Genomic DNA, 16322 nt, shown 5'->3' on the forward strand with positions numbered 1-16322 from the left:
CATGGTTCACCTCCTTTGTCTCTCTTGTGGTTGTTCCATTCTCCTGCCTCTGCTAACATCCTTGGTATTTACCTACACATAACCACTTGTCGGTCAAAGAAGTTGCGAGTATCTTTTCCCAGCCTGTCATTTGTGTCTCCATTGTGTCCACCGTTTCTTTAATTATGACAAATTGATCTTTTTTACTGCCACCTCTCTGGTTGACCCTAGAAGGCACCTTCGTGGACTCTCTCGTAAGATGCGGATAATGAGGGTGCTTACACCACATGGTGGTTTTGAAGGTTCAACAAGATGGCGTGTCAAATTCATATCGTGAAGCTCAATGAGCACAGTGTTTGACGTAGTCATAGTATTTGGTAGTATTGGTAATTGTTGGATTCTCCACGGGATTTTACGGGTTCCTCAATGACAGCTGAAGCTATGGCGTAAGTGAGGCAGAAGCTAATCAGGTGCCACATCAATCTGTCACATTCTCTCTCTCTACCCGGAACCGCCTGTGGTCCTGTTCAATCAGCAGCCTTGGGTGGTGGTGACCTCACCTTATCCGTACAATCTTACAGCACACACGTGTCCTGAGGCTCTATCACAAAAGCGTGTGATCCCCAAACACGGTTCGTATTTACCGTAGGCTGTTCAGTCTGGAACTTATCACCCTGCCCGGTGTTTTGCAAAGTTCCAAACCCATCCGGATCGACTTGGGTGTGTGGCTGCCTCTTCGTCTGTCACCGCGGATCAGACGATCAGGTGGGACTCCCTCTCTGGGAGGACTGATTTCCAAAGGCCGCCTGGGTGAGACTTCCCCGAACAACATTACTGTGAGTCAGATTCACACACATTTCATTTATCCCCCTGACATAGACTTGAAAATTAAAGGCAGGAATCTTTGTCGGAATGCATCATGGCCGTGATAGGAGACAGAGGCCACTGTGCAATAGTCGAGTAACTTTAACAGATCTGATCTCATCCGAGAGGGCTCGAGGTCCCCCGTAGGAGAGGTCTGGTGGAGACAACTCTTGCGACCTGGGGAAACAGCGATCCATCTGCCCAGGCCTGCACCTGCTCAAGGTGTGTTCCAATTGGCATCTTCTTCTTCTCCCAAACTGTGAGAATCCTTACTGAGACCTTCCTATTCTTCTCAGAGAACAAAGATGGCACCATTCCATTTAGCCACTAAGGTGGAAAGAAGTTGCCCTGTGCACCTGCTTCCTGCAACAGATATGGGGACACTGAGGGCAGAAAGGACAGTGAAGCCCCTCAAGGGAGCACAGCCAGTCAGTAGGAAAGTCAACTGTAGGACACAGGACTGTCTCCTCAAAGCGGTCCTGTCCACTCCCAAAGAGACCCGTCTCTCCGAGGAGGCTTCCAGAACAAAGGCCCACCCTCTCAACGGTGCGTTGTCCAAGGTGAGCTGCTGAGACTTAGCCACGTGAAACGCGGAGCCAGGATAAGGCCGGCTGGGACACGAGTTTGGAGAAGCTCGCCTCCGACGGCCCCTCGCAGCCCTCGAACCACTGCCATCTGGAGCTGTCGTTCACTAAGTGCCTTCTGTGAGGGAGACGCGGCGCGAAGCCATTTTCCCCACGTCACCTCACCTTGTGAGACAGCCTGTAAGTGGCAGGTCTGAAATTCCCAACAATTCTCCTGAAAAATAAAGCGGGATCTGTTCCTAACGCCGCAAACGAGGGTGAAACTGAGACAGATTCAAGACTCGCACGTCAGACTGCAACCCAGAACCGGTGCGGGCTATCGACTGCTTAGTAACAAATTACCTCAGAACCTAGTGCCTTCAAGCTGTGTGCACTGTTATCTCTGTGGGCGGGAAACCTGGGTGTCCCTTAGCCGGGGCTTCTACTCCAGGGTCTGTCGCAGACCACAACCGAGGTCACGACCCGAGCCACGGCCACCTCCAGTCTACCAGGCCACCCATTGGCCTCCAAGCTCCTGTGAATGTCCAGCTCTCCACAGACTGGGGGCCGGAGGGCCTAGGTTCTTCACCACCTGCTGGCCGGCAGGCCACTCTCAGCTCCTTGCTAACGTGAACCTCCAACACGCCAGCTTCTGTCACCCATAGCGCCTGCTGGCAGATGGAAAGCCACAATGTGTGGCCATCTAATCACGGAGGGGCCTCGCGTCGTCTTTGCCGCACCCCCTTGGTTCGAAGTGAGTCGCCAGCTTCGGCCCACGCTCGAGGCGAGGAGGGTTCACAGCCGTGTGGATGCCAAGAGGCAGGGATCACGGGGGGCCGTCTTAGAAGCCTTCCTACCACGGAACTATAGAAAGAAAAAAAATGAGAATTTCTGAAGACGCCGTGGACAGCGAGTAGGCAATGATGGAACGGGCAGAGATAGCTGTGATGCCCAAAACTGACAAGAAACTCCTCTAAATCGGCAAGAAGGAGACAGCAATCCCAGAAGGAGAAAAAAAAAATGCACAAAGGCTATAAATAGTCCATTTACGGAAGAGATTCAAAAGGCTAATTAATAAGCACACGAAGAGATGCTCACATTTATTAGTAATTAGAAAATGCCATTAAAACAAGATAGCACTTCACACCTTCTAGAATGGCAAAAGAGACAGCTGGATAGCGCCACGTGTTGGCAGGCACGCGGGGCTTTCATCACTGCTGGTGGGAGCGCAGACCCGAGCGGCCGCCCCCAGGAGCATCTGTGCCACTTGGTAGGATGGATTGCATGTAGGTGCCGTGGCCCAACGGTTCTGCTGCTGGACGCAGGCGCCGAAGGAACCCTTGCTCTCATCCTCAAGGATGCCCTTTGCAGCGTTACAAGCCGGCTGCCACATGGGTGCCCTCTCCCGGGAGCTCGGACGGTCATGATGGAGCAGCGTGTGTGGGACCCAAAGCATCAGAATGTGTGTTCCTAGGGCAGCGTGAGTGCCTGTGACAATCAGGGTGCCTGGGCGAAACAGGAAGGACGTGTGACGAGATACACGACGCGGCATCATGTGCGCAAGTTAAAAATGCAGGCAGACAAAGCGCAAATGCACGTGAAACAAAATCCACACGTTTCCTATCGGCGTAGGAGCGACATGAGGGGACAAAGGGTTAAGTGTGCGACCCAAGAAAGGAGCCAGGTGCAGACCAGAGACACCCCAGTTCTGAGAGCTGGGGAGTAGGAGGGTTTAGCCTTCTGTCTCTGAGGGGAAAAACTCAAACAAAGCCAAACGGCCAGTCTTGCCTAACCTTTGAGTCCACTTTGGCGAGAGTGGTAATCTACCGCGGGAAAGCACCCCTTGAATTTGACCTCGCTGGGTGCCGCACCAGCTTATTTGATCCCAGTACTCTTTTCCCACCTAAGACCCACTAATAACGGTTAGAACCTGTGCTTGTTGGCATGTATGTTGGAAAACACAGTTTGCGATAAATCAACCTGCTGACTTTGCATTCGCTTCAGTGCCCAGGAGCTCGTTGTGTGTTTACGCTTGTGCGTGAGTGTGTGGATACAAACAAATGTGATGGTTTCTCCCGGGAATTAATGATTCTGTGCCTCGGCGCATTTCTCAGAACGGCTTTAAGGGTTAATTTGGCTGGATATGACCTCTGACACGGCTCGTGACTGTCTTCTTAAGGCACTGGGTTGTTTCTCTTCTTTTCATCTTGTCCCATGTTTTTGAATGGCGTCTCCCGGTGATCAAGACTGGGCGCTAAATAATTAAACTTTGGGTTAAGCTCGCAGACACGAGGCGTGAGGTCTGATGCGTGGGGACACACACACACGCACACGCACACACACGCACACTCCATGCCATCCAGCTTCCCAAAGAGGGTCTAGCTTCCAATATTATCAGCACCTGGCAGGATGAGACTATTTTATGTAAATGGATTCATTATTATTAATTTCTGCCGGCGCTGAACGATTTATGAACTGCTTTTCGAATGTAGAAAAGTGGTTCATGAATCAGAAGGAAAAATGTTCCCCAAAACTGGCATCGATAAATAACGACTTTTATTCATGGATCCCGCCCATGGTGTCTTTTATCTTCAGGAAGGTTGGGTTGGAAATTACAAAATCATTGCGGGGGGTGGGGGTCGGGGACAAACAAGGAAGTGAGGGTCACGGAATGGGAGAGGTGGTTCCTGAGGCAGTTCAGGGGGTGGCAAGGTGTGCTGGCCGACGTTACCCTCCTGGGCCTTCTTCTCCTGCAGGACCTACTTCCTCTCTCTCCCTCTTTCTCACGTGTGTGTAACTGTGCCGAACTAACATAGTTTTGCACTTCTCCAATTGCAAAGGAGATTCAGCAGGTATCCAGTCTCTCAAAAAGAAAAAAAAGTCTTCGGGGGCACCTGGGTGGCTCAGTCAGTTAAGCATCCGACTCTTGATAGCAGCCAAGGTCATGATCTCGAGGTTGGTGAGTTCGAGCCCCGCATCGGGCTCTGTGCTCACGGTGTGGAGCTTGCTTGGGATTCTCCCTCTCTCCTTCTCTCTCTCTGCCCCTCTGCTCTCTCTCTCTCTCTCTTTCTCTCTCTCTCTCTCTCTCAAAATAAAAAAAAAATAAACTTAAAAAAAAAAATCTTCATTTGCCAAACACACTTGATTCATTGTCCCAGGAGAGACAGCCGGGGAAAGCCACGGGCAAAGTGATGTGGCCGTCACAGGTGCAAGTTCCAGGCCTGTCTCTGGAGAGACGTGCAGAGGCTCTTTGGACCTGCAGGATAAGGACAGGAATTAAGGACTGTAGGATAAACACTGCTTGAGTGCACATTTCTAGGATCCAGAGTCAGTGGCTACAGGGCTCTTTGGTACCGGTCTTACAATATTATTTGCAGGTTCTGCCAATCAGAAAAGACCTTAAATGCTGCTGGACTGCTGCCTTAGATATTCCATAGTTCACGAGGCAGATGGGCAAGGCTTTCCCAGCTTTGGCAGGCAGAGGGAATTCGAGACTGTTCCTAAAGCCCCGAGACCTTGCCAAACGGCTACCTCTCTCACCTGGAGAGAGAGATCTGAGCGAACAGTCCCCTCCACGGGCCTCCGGATGGGAACACAGCTACCAAGTCCTCCCAGGGATTTGGAAGTTCATAGGCTGTCTGCACCGGTCTCCAGAGAAGCGATAAATCAAGCTGCAAATAACCTGGAGCAGCCTGAAGCCACTGGGGATTTACCACGGTAGGATTAATGCAAACGCATACCTACTTGGGGGAAGTGGGAGCCAGAGACGGAAAAGCCATGGTTGCAATAGCGGCCCCCCACTCTACCTGCCAGCTCACTCAATCAGCTTTTGCCCAGAAATAAGCAAAAAATTGAACCATGAATCTGCTGTCCCTGCTGGGCCTCATTCCCACACGTCTGTCCTTGGGTGGCCATCTCATGGTGTGTGATTCTAGGACTTTAAAACATTCCTTTTTAATACAACTACTTAATCTAGCGTTCCACTGCAGGAACAGTGATCTCCTTCCACACCAGAAGATAAATTGGAAAGCCAGTTGTGGTGGGATCCTGAAAGTTCCTGTGGCCATTCCCAAAGGCGCCCTGCCATCCCTACATAAGAGGTGGCCTCACGGCCATAGTTGGTTGGCTTTCCGTATTAATGAACTCTTTCCTACCTCTCAACCCTGCCGCGAATACGCAGAAAGCACTTTATAAATAAATAAGTAAATAAATAAATAAATAAATAAATAAATAAATAAATAAATTTTGTTCCTTTTTGTGGTGCACTGAGTTTATCTGTGCACCATTTCTGGGCAGCAAGTGAAGACCACTTTTCTTTAAGGGAAGAAAAAACAAAGGTACAAAGACGATGGGGATCCTACCAAGACATGTCAGAAAGCTGGAGTCACATCGAGATGAAAACTTGTCATTTCTGAGTCTTCCTCTCAGAGATGTGGCCATTCAGGTATTGGATACCTTCTAGGTTCTGCCCCCATGCCGGCCCGTGTGGATATAGCCATCAACAAGACCAAAAGAGCCCCTGCGTGTCCCCAGGGAGTTTATGTTCCTGTGGCAGGAGATGACAGTAATAGGAAGCCATAATAAAATAAAACTGGATGATGAAACGGTGCATATCTGTTTCTTTTTAAAAAAAAATTTTTTTTTTCAACGTTTATTTATTTTTGGGACAGAGAGAGACAGAGCATGAACGGGGGAGGGGCAGAGAGAGAGGGAGACACAGAATCGGAAACAGGCTCCAGGCTCCGAGCCATCAGCCCAGAGCCTAATGTGGGGCTCGAACTCCCGGACCGCGAGATCGTGACCTGGCTGAAGTCGGACGCCGAACCGACTGCGCCACCCAGGCGCCCCTCGAATTTTATTCTTAATGCCATGGGATGATTTGTTGGATGAGTAACCAGGAAGATTAATTTCAATTACTTTATTACCATGGAACTTCGCTGAAGAAATCACACTTAAAAAATATAAATAAATAAACTAAGAAACCAAAACAGAAAGAAACATATTTTCTCAGCCTATTGGCAAAACCAGTCCTCAAGGAGAAAGAGTGGATTGGCTGTCGTTAGGAAGTGAGTAAATCACCTATTGCCTTTAAATATCTCCTCTGGTCTGGTTGCTCCAACATAAGCAAACCTCTTTGCTACTCAGGACACCAAAAGGTTGTCCAACTCTGAGGAGGTAGGGGTTGAAAGAAAAGGCATTCGGGAATTAAATATGTGCTTCAATCAGTTGAACTTTTATACAGATTGACTGCAGTGAAAAATTAGAGCTTTGTGTAATCCAATAGAGTAAAATCAAATGCCCCAAATAAATAAATAGTTGTCTTTTTTTATTAGCTTTCCATCACCCCTGGATCCATTTGTAAGTTGCATTGTGTCACCTCTGTTTTCATTTGCAATGTTGCCTCTGAAAACTGTTTTGTTTATTTGAGCTCAGCAATCAGGCTTAAATGTACCAATATATATTGTTCTAAAGTGTATATTTTTTCTGTCTACCAAAGACATAGTGACTACTCCTTTTATGGGAAACCAGTTATTAATCCAATAAGTCTGCATGAATCAATATCTTTGTGAAATGACACCGTGTTCAAGTTATTTTATGTTATGTTGATGGTTAGCTAATTTTGGAATGGAGACATTTCTTCTAGAAACAGACATAGTATAATTTAGTGGTGAAAACGTCAATCACCATAGGTTGTATGTCTTTGTCCGGGCAGAAGAGGGCAGATTTATTGAAGGAAATGCAGCTATATATTCGTTGCCGCGCTGTGACCCACAACATCCATTTTGCTTATAATTTTGTTTGGCAAACTGACATCACCTGCAGTCACCAGCGGGAAGATGATGCCAAAAGTCATTGTTCTTGGGTTCTGACTCCGTAGTCTCGCTGCAGGCTGGTAGGGTTACCAGTATCAGCGTGGCATCAGCATGACACAACACAATGGCATTTTTCTCTGGTGACAGGCATCTACAAAGGAAAATCTGCATGATGCTAAGAAAGTTTGTACAATTTCGTCTGGGGAAAACCCAATTCAGTAGAACTCCTTTTCCTACTATCTAACGGCCCACCGAGAAGGGTCTGATCCTTGAATTCTCCACTGACTCTGAAGTATCCTCTTTCCCAGTTCCTTTCCCTCTGCCCCTTCCATCCTGCGGGTGTTTTAGCCAAGCCAAAGGAATGGGGAGAAGAAGAGGAAGAATCCAATGGCCCCAGGAGGTGAGAGACAAAGAGCCACAAACGTGGAGACGCAGACATAGTAACAACTGCTGACGAGCTTGGACAGAGAAAACTCGGAAGCACACAGGAAGTAACAGCCATTTGGGTACTGAGGTGGCCAAAGGAGTTTAACTGAGTCATAGGTAACATGGTAACTTAGGGACAGAGTTTCATCCCGGAGTGCAACGAAGTGCTCACGTGTCATGGCAAAGGCATTTCTCTTCCAAGCCAGTCGTCAACATCAACATCACCAGGGGGATAAGAAAGGCATGTGTGCTAACTTGTTCCATCAATGGCTGCAGTGAGTCATATTACCCAGCGTCCACGCTCTCCCATATTGACTCTGGGCTTGGCCACGTTGCTTGCTTTGGCTCACGGCTCATCGGCAAACAGGAAGCAAACACTGGGTGGCACCTTGGAGCTGCCCTGTTGGAGCATGGTCACTTGTGAAATGGCAGGAATAGATAACATTTAAACACTGCTTTTTTGGGGGCTCCCGGGTGGCTCAGTCGGTTAAGCATTCGACTCTTGATTTCGGCCCAGGTCATGATCTCACAGTTTGTGGGTTCACGCCCCACATCAGGCTCTGTGCTGACAGTGCGGAGCTTGCTCGGGATTCTCTCTCCCTCTCCCTCTGCCCCTTCCCCCCACCCTCAAAATAAATAAATAAACTAAAAAAAAAAACAAAAAAAAAACCTCTATCAACACTACTTTTTAAAGAGGTTAACACCTTTTAGATGTATTATCTCACATGTCCTCACCCAGCCCTCTGACTCAATTACTATGAGAACTAATGACTATTTCACAGATGAAGAAACCGAGGTAAAAGGGCATGGAGAAGGGAGTGCCTGGACCAAGTGACGGGCTGGATGTTAACATGGCTGGGTGAGGTTTGAGTCCAGCTGATGCTCTGGCTGAGAGAGAGGTGAACCCTGTGTCTCCCTCCTAAGTTGCATTCCCCGCCCCCCAGACAGTTGCCCCACCCCCACCACCCAAAAAAGTGTGAAAACTTAATGGCTCTTAGGCAAGGAATCCTGGAGGAGTTTGATCAGTTTCCGGCCTCTGATTATTTCCCCCGAGGGTCCCCTCTTCTTGCATGGGGCCTTATTCATACCGCTCCAAACAAACACATCGGGACATTGGTGCCAGGAAAACATTAAGGGTGGTTGGGTGTGTGTGCCCGCAAAAGACACAGAGTTGAAAATCTGAGAGCTCTTGCCTGAGAGCCCTGACGGGTCTGAAGAGTTTGTAGGGTGAGGGGGAGCCTTTCACCTTCTGCCTAATGGAACATATTGAAATGAGGTGTGGGCACGTCTCGGCCTCCTCCAGAGCAGACATCTGCTCCTAGAAGTGTGGTCCATACGGACACCGAGGATTTAGACCCGTCAATTACACCCCACACGGGACTGTTTGCCCCAGCTTTTTCGGGTCAAAGCCCCATCTCCTCCTACCCCCACTTTGTAAAGGCGCTCATAAGCTTCCAGGACTCCAGAAATTGGGAAGGGCAATATGGAAACGTGAGACACCAAGAAGGAAGCCCCTTCTCAAGACCCCCAGGATACAGGATGGGGCCAGGGCACTTCTGAGCCATCCAGCCAACCTGCACGTGGTGCTTTCTCCTGCTACCAAATTACATGAATTCTAATCGATTGACAGGGTCCATCTCCCAAAGAGATGCTGAAAGCAAATGTTACCTATGGGAGGCAATGCGTCCATTGCTGACATTTAGTGGTTGCAGGATAGGGAGTCACAGATGGAGAGTGAACTCACAGAGAGATCCTGGGTGGGTGGGCTTGGGCCAGCCTCCTCTCTTCTGTCCTATTTCTTTTTTTTTTCCTTAACATTAAAAAAAATTTTTTTAATGTTTATTTATTTTTGAGAGAGAGAGAGAGAGATACTGAGAGAGAGAGAGAGAGAGAGAGAGAGAGAGAGACTGTAAGCAGAAGAGGGGCACAAACCGGGAGATCATAACCTGAGCCAAAGTCAGATGCTTAACCGATTGAGCCACCCAGGTGGCCCAAGATTTTTATATTATTATTATTTGTGAGAGAGAGAGAGAGAGCGCACAGGCACACAAGCAGGGGAGAGGGGCAGAGGGAGAGAGAGAGAGAATCCCGAGCAGACTCCACACCCAGTGCGGAGCCCGACGCAGGGCTCCATCCCACGACCCTGGGATCATGACCAGAACTGAAATCAAGAGTTGGATGTTCAAAGGACTGAGCCACGCAGGCGCTCCCCTCTGTCCTATTTCTTGGTTGTGGGACAGGACACCTTAATCCCAACTTACCCAGACTCCACAGTCCAAACCCCAGACCCAGGTTAAAGTCAGAAATGAAATCGTACGAGCTTTCTCTCAATCTGAGTGTCTCTCAGACTCCAGACCTGGTCTACAGGTGCCATTCATTCCCTGGAGAGAGAGGCCTCCCCCAGGGCAGACAGTGCAGAAGCTGCCCCCAACCAGCTGGGACAGACGCCTGCCCTCCTTCATCCCTACTGGTGTTTAAAGGCATCATCTGCCCAAAGGCACCTCTTATCTTGAGCCCTGTCCCCTGGCCCCCAGCACTTAGGTTCCAATTCCAGCAAAAAGGGTTTCCGTGGTTCCTCAAAGACTCAGAAAGCCCTGAGGTCGGAGACCGGTTTTGTTCCAGAGGTCTTGTGCAGGCTCCTTTTTCCCAGGAAAGGGCCCATCTGAAGGCAGATTGGAGAGACAGGAGTCTTACAGGAAACATTCTCAGTCCTGCCAGGGTTCCCTTCCCTCCTTTCGCGTCTCTGGGTTCCTTTAATGAAACGTTCTCCATCCCAGGCAGGAAAACCATTTCCCTGCAAAATATGAAATCCATTGCTGAGCGCTGCAATGAGAATTAACCTTGATTACCGCAGTAATTTACTAATCAAAACTGGAGACCTGCTAATCAAGCTGGAATTGCCAGCTGCTTGATTTTTATAGTAACATAACCAAAATTGAGCATTTGGTAAACAAGGGGTGTGGGTCTGATGGGGAGACTGGAAGAAGGGGAGGGAGGGGCAGGGTCTACCAGGCCGGAGGGCGGTTGGCGTTTGTGCCATTGACCCGTCAGCAGGTAGAGCGGAAACAGATTAAACACATTAACCGATGGAAATGCAGAAGTTTCTCCTGAATGGGACAGCCCATTGAAACGCATGGAAGGGGTGAGCTGGGGAACAGGTAGCTTTTTCCCAGTCTGGCTTGTCCCAACCTGAGTTGGGTTCTTCTAGAAGCCAGCCCTTAGACAAGGATACTAGTGTTCACATTTATTTGGCTGGTAACCCCAGAAGACATCAATGGGAGAGCAAGAAAGGGAGAGAGGAAAGGAAAGGCAGGTAATGCAGGAGGCATCGGGAGTAGGTTACTGCTGTGGGCAACCAGACGCAGGTCTGCTGAGACTCACTGGGACACTGTGCAGAAGAGACCACAGATTGGTCTCCCGACCCCCCAGGGTGGCGGGAGCTATTATCAGGCAAGGGATGCCCCCAGGGGCGTTACCTTCCTGGTCATGGAAAGACACAGAAACTACCAGCATCCACCTCTGCACCCCCAGCCCCAGATCTCACAGGACTGCCTCAAGGATGTGCCAGCTGTCCCGAGACCTCTCATCTTGGCCTTGAGAAAGCACATGGAGGTTTTTCCCCAGTGAAGATAAAACAGATCATGCATGAGAGTCCCAGGAGCTGGTTGCAGGGCTGAGCCTGGAGGAGAGACCAGGGAGAGAACTAGCCAGCAGCGGGGAGGCCTGGAGGGCCTACGACACCCAGAGATGACAGGCCGCCATTTTTAATGTAGCAGTGAACAAGAAAGTTCTGAGCAGTCCACACAACAGAGATAGCACCGGAGGCATTTGTGGGAAGGCTCTCTGCCTAGAAAGTTCTCAGAGTCTGGAAAGACCCAGAGGATGGGGAAGAAATACCTCTGAGCAATTTATTGGCCACTGACTTGTGGTGCCAAAGAGCTATTGATATGGAGAGACTCACCATCCAGCACCATGGACAAGGAGACCACGGGTTCCCGGACAACTTTCTTCCCCTGTTCACGTCTGCTCTAAAGCACCAGAGATAGTAGGAACCTGCCCAGAAGGCGTCAAAGGGTTGAGTGATGGGGGTACTGTAGTTTTGCCCCCTGCTCACCCCACATCTCTGTCTCTGTGAACTTGAGCTCAAGCAGCATCCAGCAGGAAAGCTACTGGCGGCCCTTCCTGAGAATCAACTCCAAGAAGGGCTCCCTAGGGAATGTGGTCAGTGAACACCAAAAGAAAGGGATCCCAAGGCTGCTGCGGGTTACAGGGACAGGTGTCTAGCTGACCTCTACCCTGTCAGCCGCCTATGCTGTGTACGGCCTAGGAGCCAAGGCTGGTCGCTCCTGCTGTTCTCTACGTAAACATGGCTCGGATGCTTCTTTGCTTCTCGGAGGTGAACTGGACATCTGACTTACCTCACTATTACCCCTTTCCCTGGCGATGGGCAGTTTGGTTCATTCCACCATGAACATCCTTCCATGGGACTCCTTGAGCAGTGTTGTTCTAGTGGATACTTATCCAGAGATAGATGTTCTGGAAGAACAGATCTGCACCTTTTCTGTCATACTAGGTCTCACCAATCTGTTCCCTTAAGGGTCTGTGAGATGTGTAGCCCCACTCAGGCTGCCCCCCGTCCTCCCCCTCGCCCTTCCCCCCCAGCGCTTTACATCACCAGGTTCCAAAGTTCTGCCAATTTGGCACAGGTGATGCTGCTATATTTCACATGTCACGTGCAGCTGGTGAAAATCGAGCAACTTTGCGTTTTCGGCCATTGGCTCTCGTCTAAGAGGTTCTATGCTTTGCCCATCTTTGCACTGAGATGTCGGTCTTTTTGCTGTATTTTGGATGCCAGCGCTCTTAGTGATTGTAGAGGCTGCAAGTCGTGGAGGGCTTTTTCTTCTCAAAATTCTCCTCCTCCTTTCTCCTCATTTCCAGCATCTAGGTACTCCCTGGGAAATATCTCTACGTCTGGCACACTCTGGGGACTTTTCCCCCATCTCACCTCCCAAAAGCAGAAAGCACCGAGTCTGACACTTGCTGCTTAAGAAGCTAAGTAACCCTTACAATCCACTTCCTTGGAGCTTTGTGATTAATAAAAGCCATGAGTTCCGAGGACTCCAGAGGACAGGGCTGTCTTGGGTTGCACATGCTCGGACCTCTCCTCTGGTGTGTGCAGTGGACGGGATTAATTAATTAGTGAACCCCCTCAACCTGAGCCTGGATTCGTTCGGCCTCAGAATCTTTCCTAATAGTCATGGCCACCGCGACGCCATTGAGGTTGGCACGGAAGAAAATCTATATACTGTCATTGCCCCGGTGTAATCAAGTACATGTTAATCATCCCAGTTAGCAAGGGAGTCAAAGCCTCCCCACCTGACAATGATTATCTTATCAGAGTTTTCATTAAGAAGAAAATCCCAGCTAATTTCTTTGACCTCACCGTTTGGGAATATGATCCTCACCAGCCAACATGGAGCGAGTGGTTACTATGTGCCAGGCACAGTATGAAATGTATTTTCTCGTTGGGCCCGATGGCAGCTACTTACGTGGAATAGTGTAACGTCACAGGATAAAGGCAAAAATGGTCCCTCTGCTGTTCTCAACTTGACCCTTCTTCTCGTAGACCTGGGCTGCCAGGCACCAAGTCGTCTTTCCGCCTGAACCCTGGCGAGGTAGTTATCTTCTGAGATGTTCAAGAGCTTACTGGAACGCGGTGCATTTTCTTGTTTCCCTGATCTGGGGTGTAGGTCTCAGCCGGCAGGAAAAATGATAGAATGAGGTCTCAGTGGGTAGTCATGTCCACCTGGGGCAGGTGCCAAGGGTGCCCCGGCCAGATCTGCCTGTAGCAGGTGCTATGAGCTATCTCTGGCTGCCTTGACTATACACATCCCCTAAGAATTGTCCTCAGTGCTTGGGAGTCACGTTGCCTGGAGATACCTGGGAAATAATCCCCTTCCTCCTTGAGGTGGCCTCAACCAATGGCGGACGGAAACAGGAATTTGAAAGTCCACACCCCTTGCCTCAAGGTGGGGCAGCTCTTGGAGTCATTGACGCTCCAGACCTCCTTCCCCATGGGGCTGAGGGTAGACTCGAGCTGAACGCGTTTCATTGCCTGGCTTCCTCCCCTCCCCTCCCCCACTTCCTTGTCCTCCCCTCCCCGAAGATTCCATACCAGAGCACTCCTTCCATAAATCCTTGGCCTGAATTCTCCAGGTACACTTTGTTCCAGCACCAAAATTTCTGAGTGTCTTTAGTTTAAAAACCACTGGGCTTTATTCAGTTATAAACTACCCAGAAAACCATCCAGTTCTCTCCTTTTCCTTTGCACGTGCACACATGCTAACATGCTAAAAGGGTTCTTTTGTTCCTGCATTCTCAAATACCCTGTGAAAATCGGAGGCAGACGTTGCCAGACCAGTTGTTGGTATGGAAAACCCAAGTCACAGATAAGATAACTTGCTCCCAAAATCTCCACCTGGCAAACGTCACAGGTCACCTGGTATTTGGGTTGAACGTCCTCTTCTTTCAAGCTGCTTCAGTGTGACCCTTACTCACCACGCCTTTGCTTCCCGGGGTCAGAAGTCGAACCGTGCCCTAATGTGACAAATGAGCACCCCCCATTCCAGTTCAGCCAAAACCATCAGGAATTTTCTGGGTGCTCTCCCTGTTCCAGGGGCTTCAAGTTCATATATTTTAGGGGCTGGCTGGGCAGCTAGTCAGCCTTTGCCGCCTTCCCTCTCATCTTGCGGGCTGCCTCCTGGACAAAGCTTTAGTTAACTCTCTGCATCTCGCTAGCTGGAAGGAAGTATGCGCAACGACCCCAGGACAGAGCTTCTGGTCAACCTGTCCTCTCCTGCCCCGCACCTTGGGGACAGGTGCCTGCTTTTAGAATTGCATTTCAAAGCAACAGACTCGCTGGAGGTTGCCAGGTGGAAAGGCATATCGAGAGAGCCACTGAGCAGCGATTATTGAAAGCCCGAGTTTGTTTCTCTCCTTTGCATCGGTATCTGAGATGATGACTCTCTCCGGGGAGGTCGGTGAACCCTGTGCACTCAGGACTGCAACGTGAGGCTGAAACTTCAAAATGGCAGAGCACGAGAGGGGAGTTTCCGTGTTGCAGCGCGGTGGTTTCCAAGTTCATGCCAATTTATTCCCCAATCAAGAGCAATCCGCCTCACTTTGCCAAATCACACAATCCTTCTCCCCCCCCCCCCATTCCGTCAAGGAATGGGAGACGGTAACAAACAGCATGACGACGTCACAAATCAATTTTATTGAAAACGTATTAGGTTTCAGTAAAACCGAAGGATCAGACACCGGAAGAGAGGAAGCCGGGGGAGAGGAGACAGCGTACCAAGATTTACTTCTGAGTGCTACAAAATATTGAACTAAAAATAACATTAAAGATGAAATTTGTAATGAATCTCAAGCTGCTAAATTCCCCAAGGCTGGGTCTGCCAAAGGCTTTGCAGCAATCCTCTGTTCTTTCCTGTCTTTATTTAAATATTTTATACAGTTGTATGTGTTCATGTGCAGCGTGAACTGTCATGTATATTTCAGTCCACTCTAAAATGGATCTTAGGCTGCCTCCAGCTGAGCGCCGCACGGAGCGGGTCTGAGCGGAGAGGTAGGTTGGAATGAGGCTAAATGGAGACAGATACTTAATGCACTTGTTGTGTGCTTAGATTTGGCTGTCACGGTTACCGCCTTAAACCTGATTTGTAATTCTCTGGGTCTTGTGACATTATGGCAAGATGAGATGTGCGTAAGGCCCCCATTTAGCAGGGACGTTGATGGACATAGGGAGTTAAAGAAGAGTGGTTGACGGAGAGCGAGCCCGGATTCGGACCCCGAGGCTTAATGCTCAGCCGACGAACCCGCTCCGTCGGTAGCCGTAGTATTTCATGCTTTTCTGTACATTAGACTTTGCCAAAGTGAACTTTTGGAAGAATAAAGCATTTCCAAGATAAATTCAATTTTCCCGAGTGTTGAACTTAACTTTCTATGTCACTTAGTGATTTACTCGGGTCTGGGTGAAAGCATGCATTTTGCTGGTTCTCACACCGAGGGGGGCCGATGGGGGGGGTGGGTGGGGAAGCCAGTGAGAAAGCGACAGAAGACCACAGGGCGGTGGGTGTGGGGGGCCTGGGAGGGCCCTCGCGGACTCCTCGCACAGAAGTGGGGGGCGGGGGTGGAGCTGGGGACACGCCCTCCGTGAAGTTCCCGTTTGGTCCCGCAGAGGCGGACAGGCTGGGTGCCTGGCACACCCCAGCGCGGCACGCACGACCTGCCGAAGCTGCCAGTTCTGGGCGTGGAAGTGTAGGGGTGGGGTGGGGTTCCTTGCAGCCCCCTTCCCTTTCACAGCCTGCTGCCCAAGTACTGCCCAGACTCAGCCATCAGCGCCCCTGGAGGTGGCTTGTCCTGCGGCCTGAACGAGGAGGCACCACTTCTGTCCCAGCACCCAGCGGACCCAGTTTTGCTCCATTCTGCTCTTGGTCCTCCCCCCGCCCGACACATCCCCAGAGAAAAGGCTCATCCTGGACCACTCCACACCTTCCCCTTTGGGGGCTCCCTCGAGTGTTCCAACTTCTGGTGCCTGTCGCCCTTGCTAGCAATGAGGCGCTGGGATCTGCAGGGGGTCTCCTAAGGGGGAGCCGTGGTTCATGCAGAATCA

At 50.0% G+C, this 16322-nt stretch overlaps 1 long non-coding RNA gene across 2 annotated transcripts; it reads right to left on the reverse strand.

Annotated features, from left to right (window-relative positions):
• Nucleotides 1-4456: 4456 nt before the first annotated feature.
• LOC121011644 (uncharacterized) lies at nt 4457-13743 on the reverse strand. 2 transcript variants are annotated; one of them, XR_005781679.1, is made up of 6 exons: nt 13195-13743; nt 12075-12181; nt 10340-10439; nt 7224-8045; nt 5768-5952; nt 4457-4662 (listed from the first exon to the last, which is right to left on the reverse strand). It is a non-coding gene; the product is annotated as an uncharacterized LOC121011644 (long non-coding RNA). The 2 variants fall into 2 exon arrangements; XR_005781680.1 differs by lacking the exon at nt 7224-8045.
• Between the last annotated feature and the right edge of the window lie 2579 nt (nt 13744-16322).

Source organism: Herpailurus yagouaroundi, unplaced genomic scaffold (assembly GCF_014898765.1).
Source record: "Herpailurus yagouaroundi ecotype Mexico unplaced genomic scaffold, PumYag 194, whole genome shotgun sequence".
Taxonomy (NCBI): Eukaryota; Metazoa; Chordata; class Mammalia; order Carnivora; family Felidae; genus Herpailurus; species Herpailurus yagouaroundi.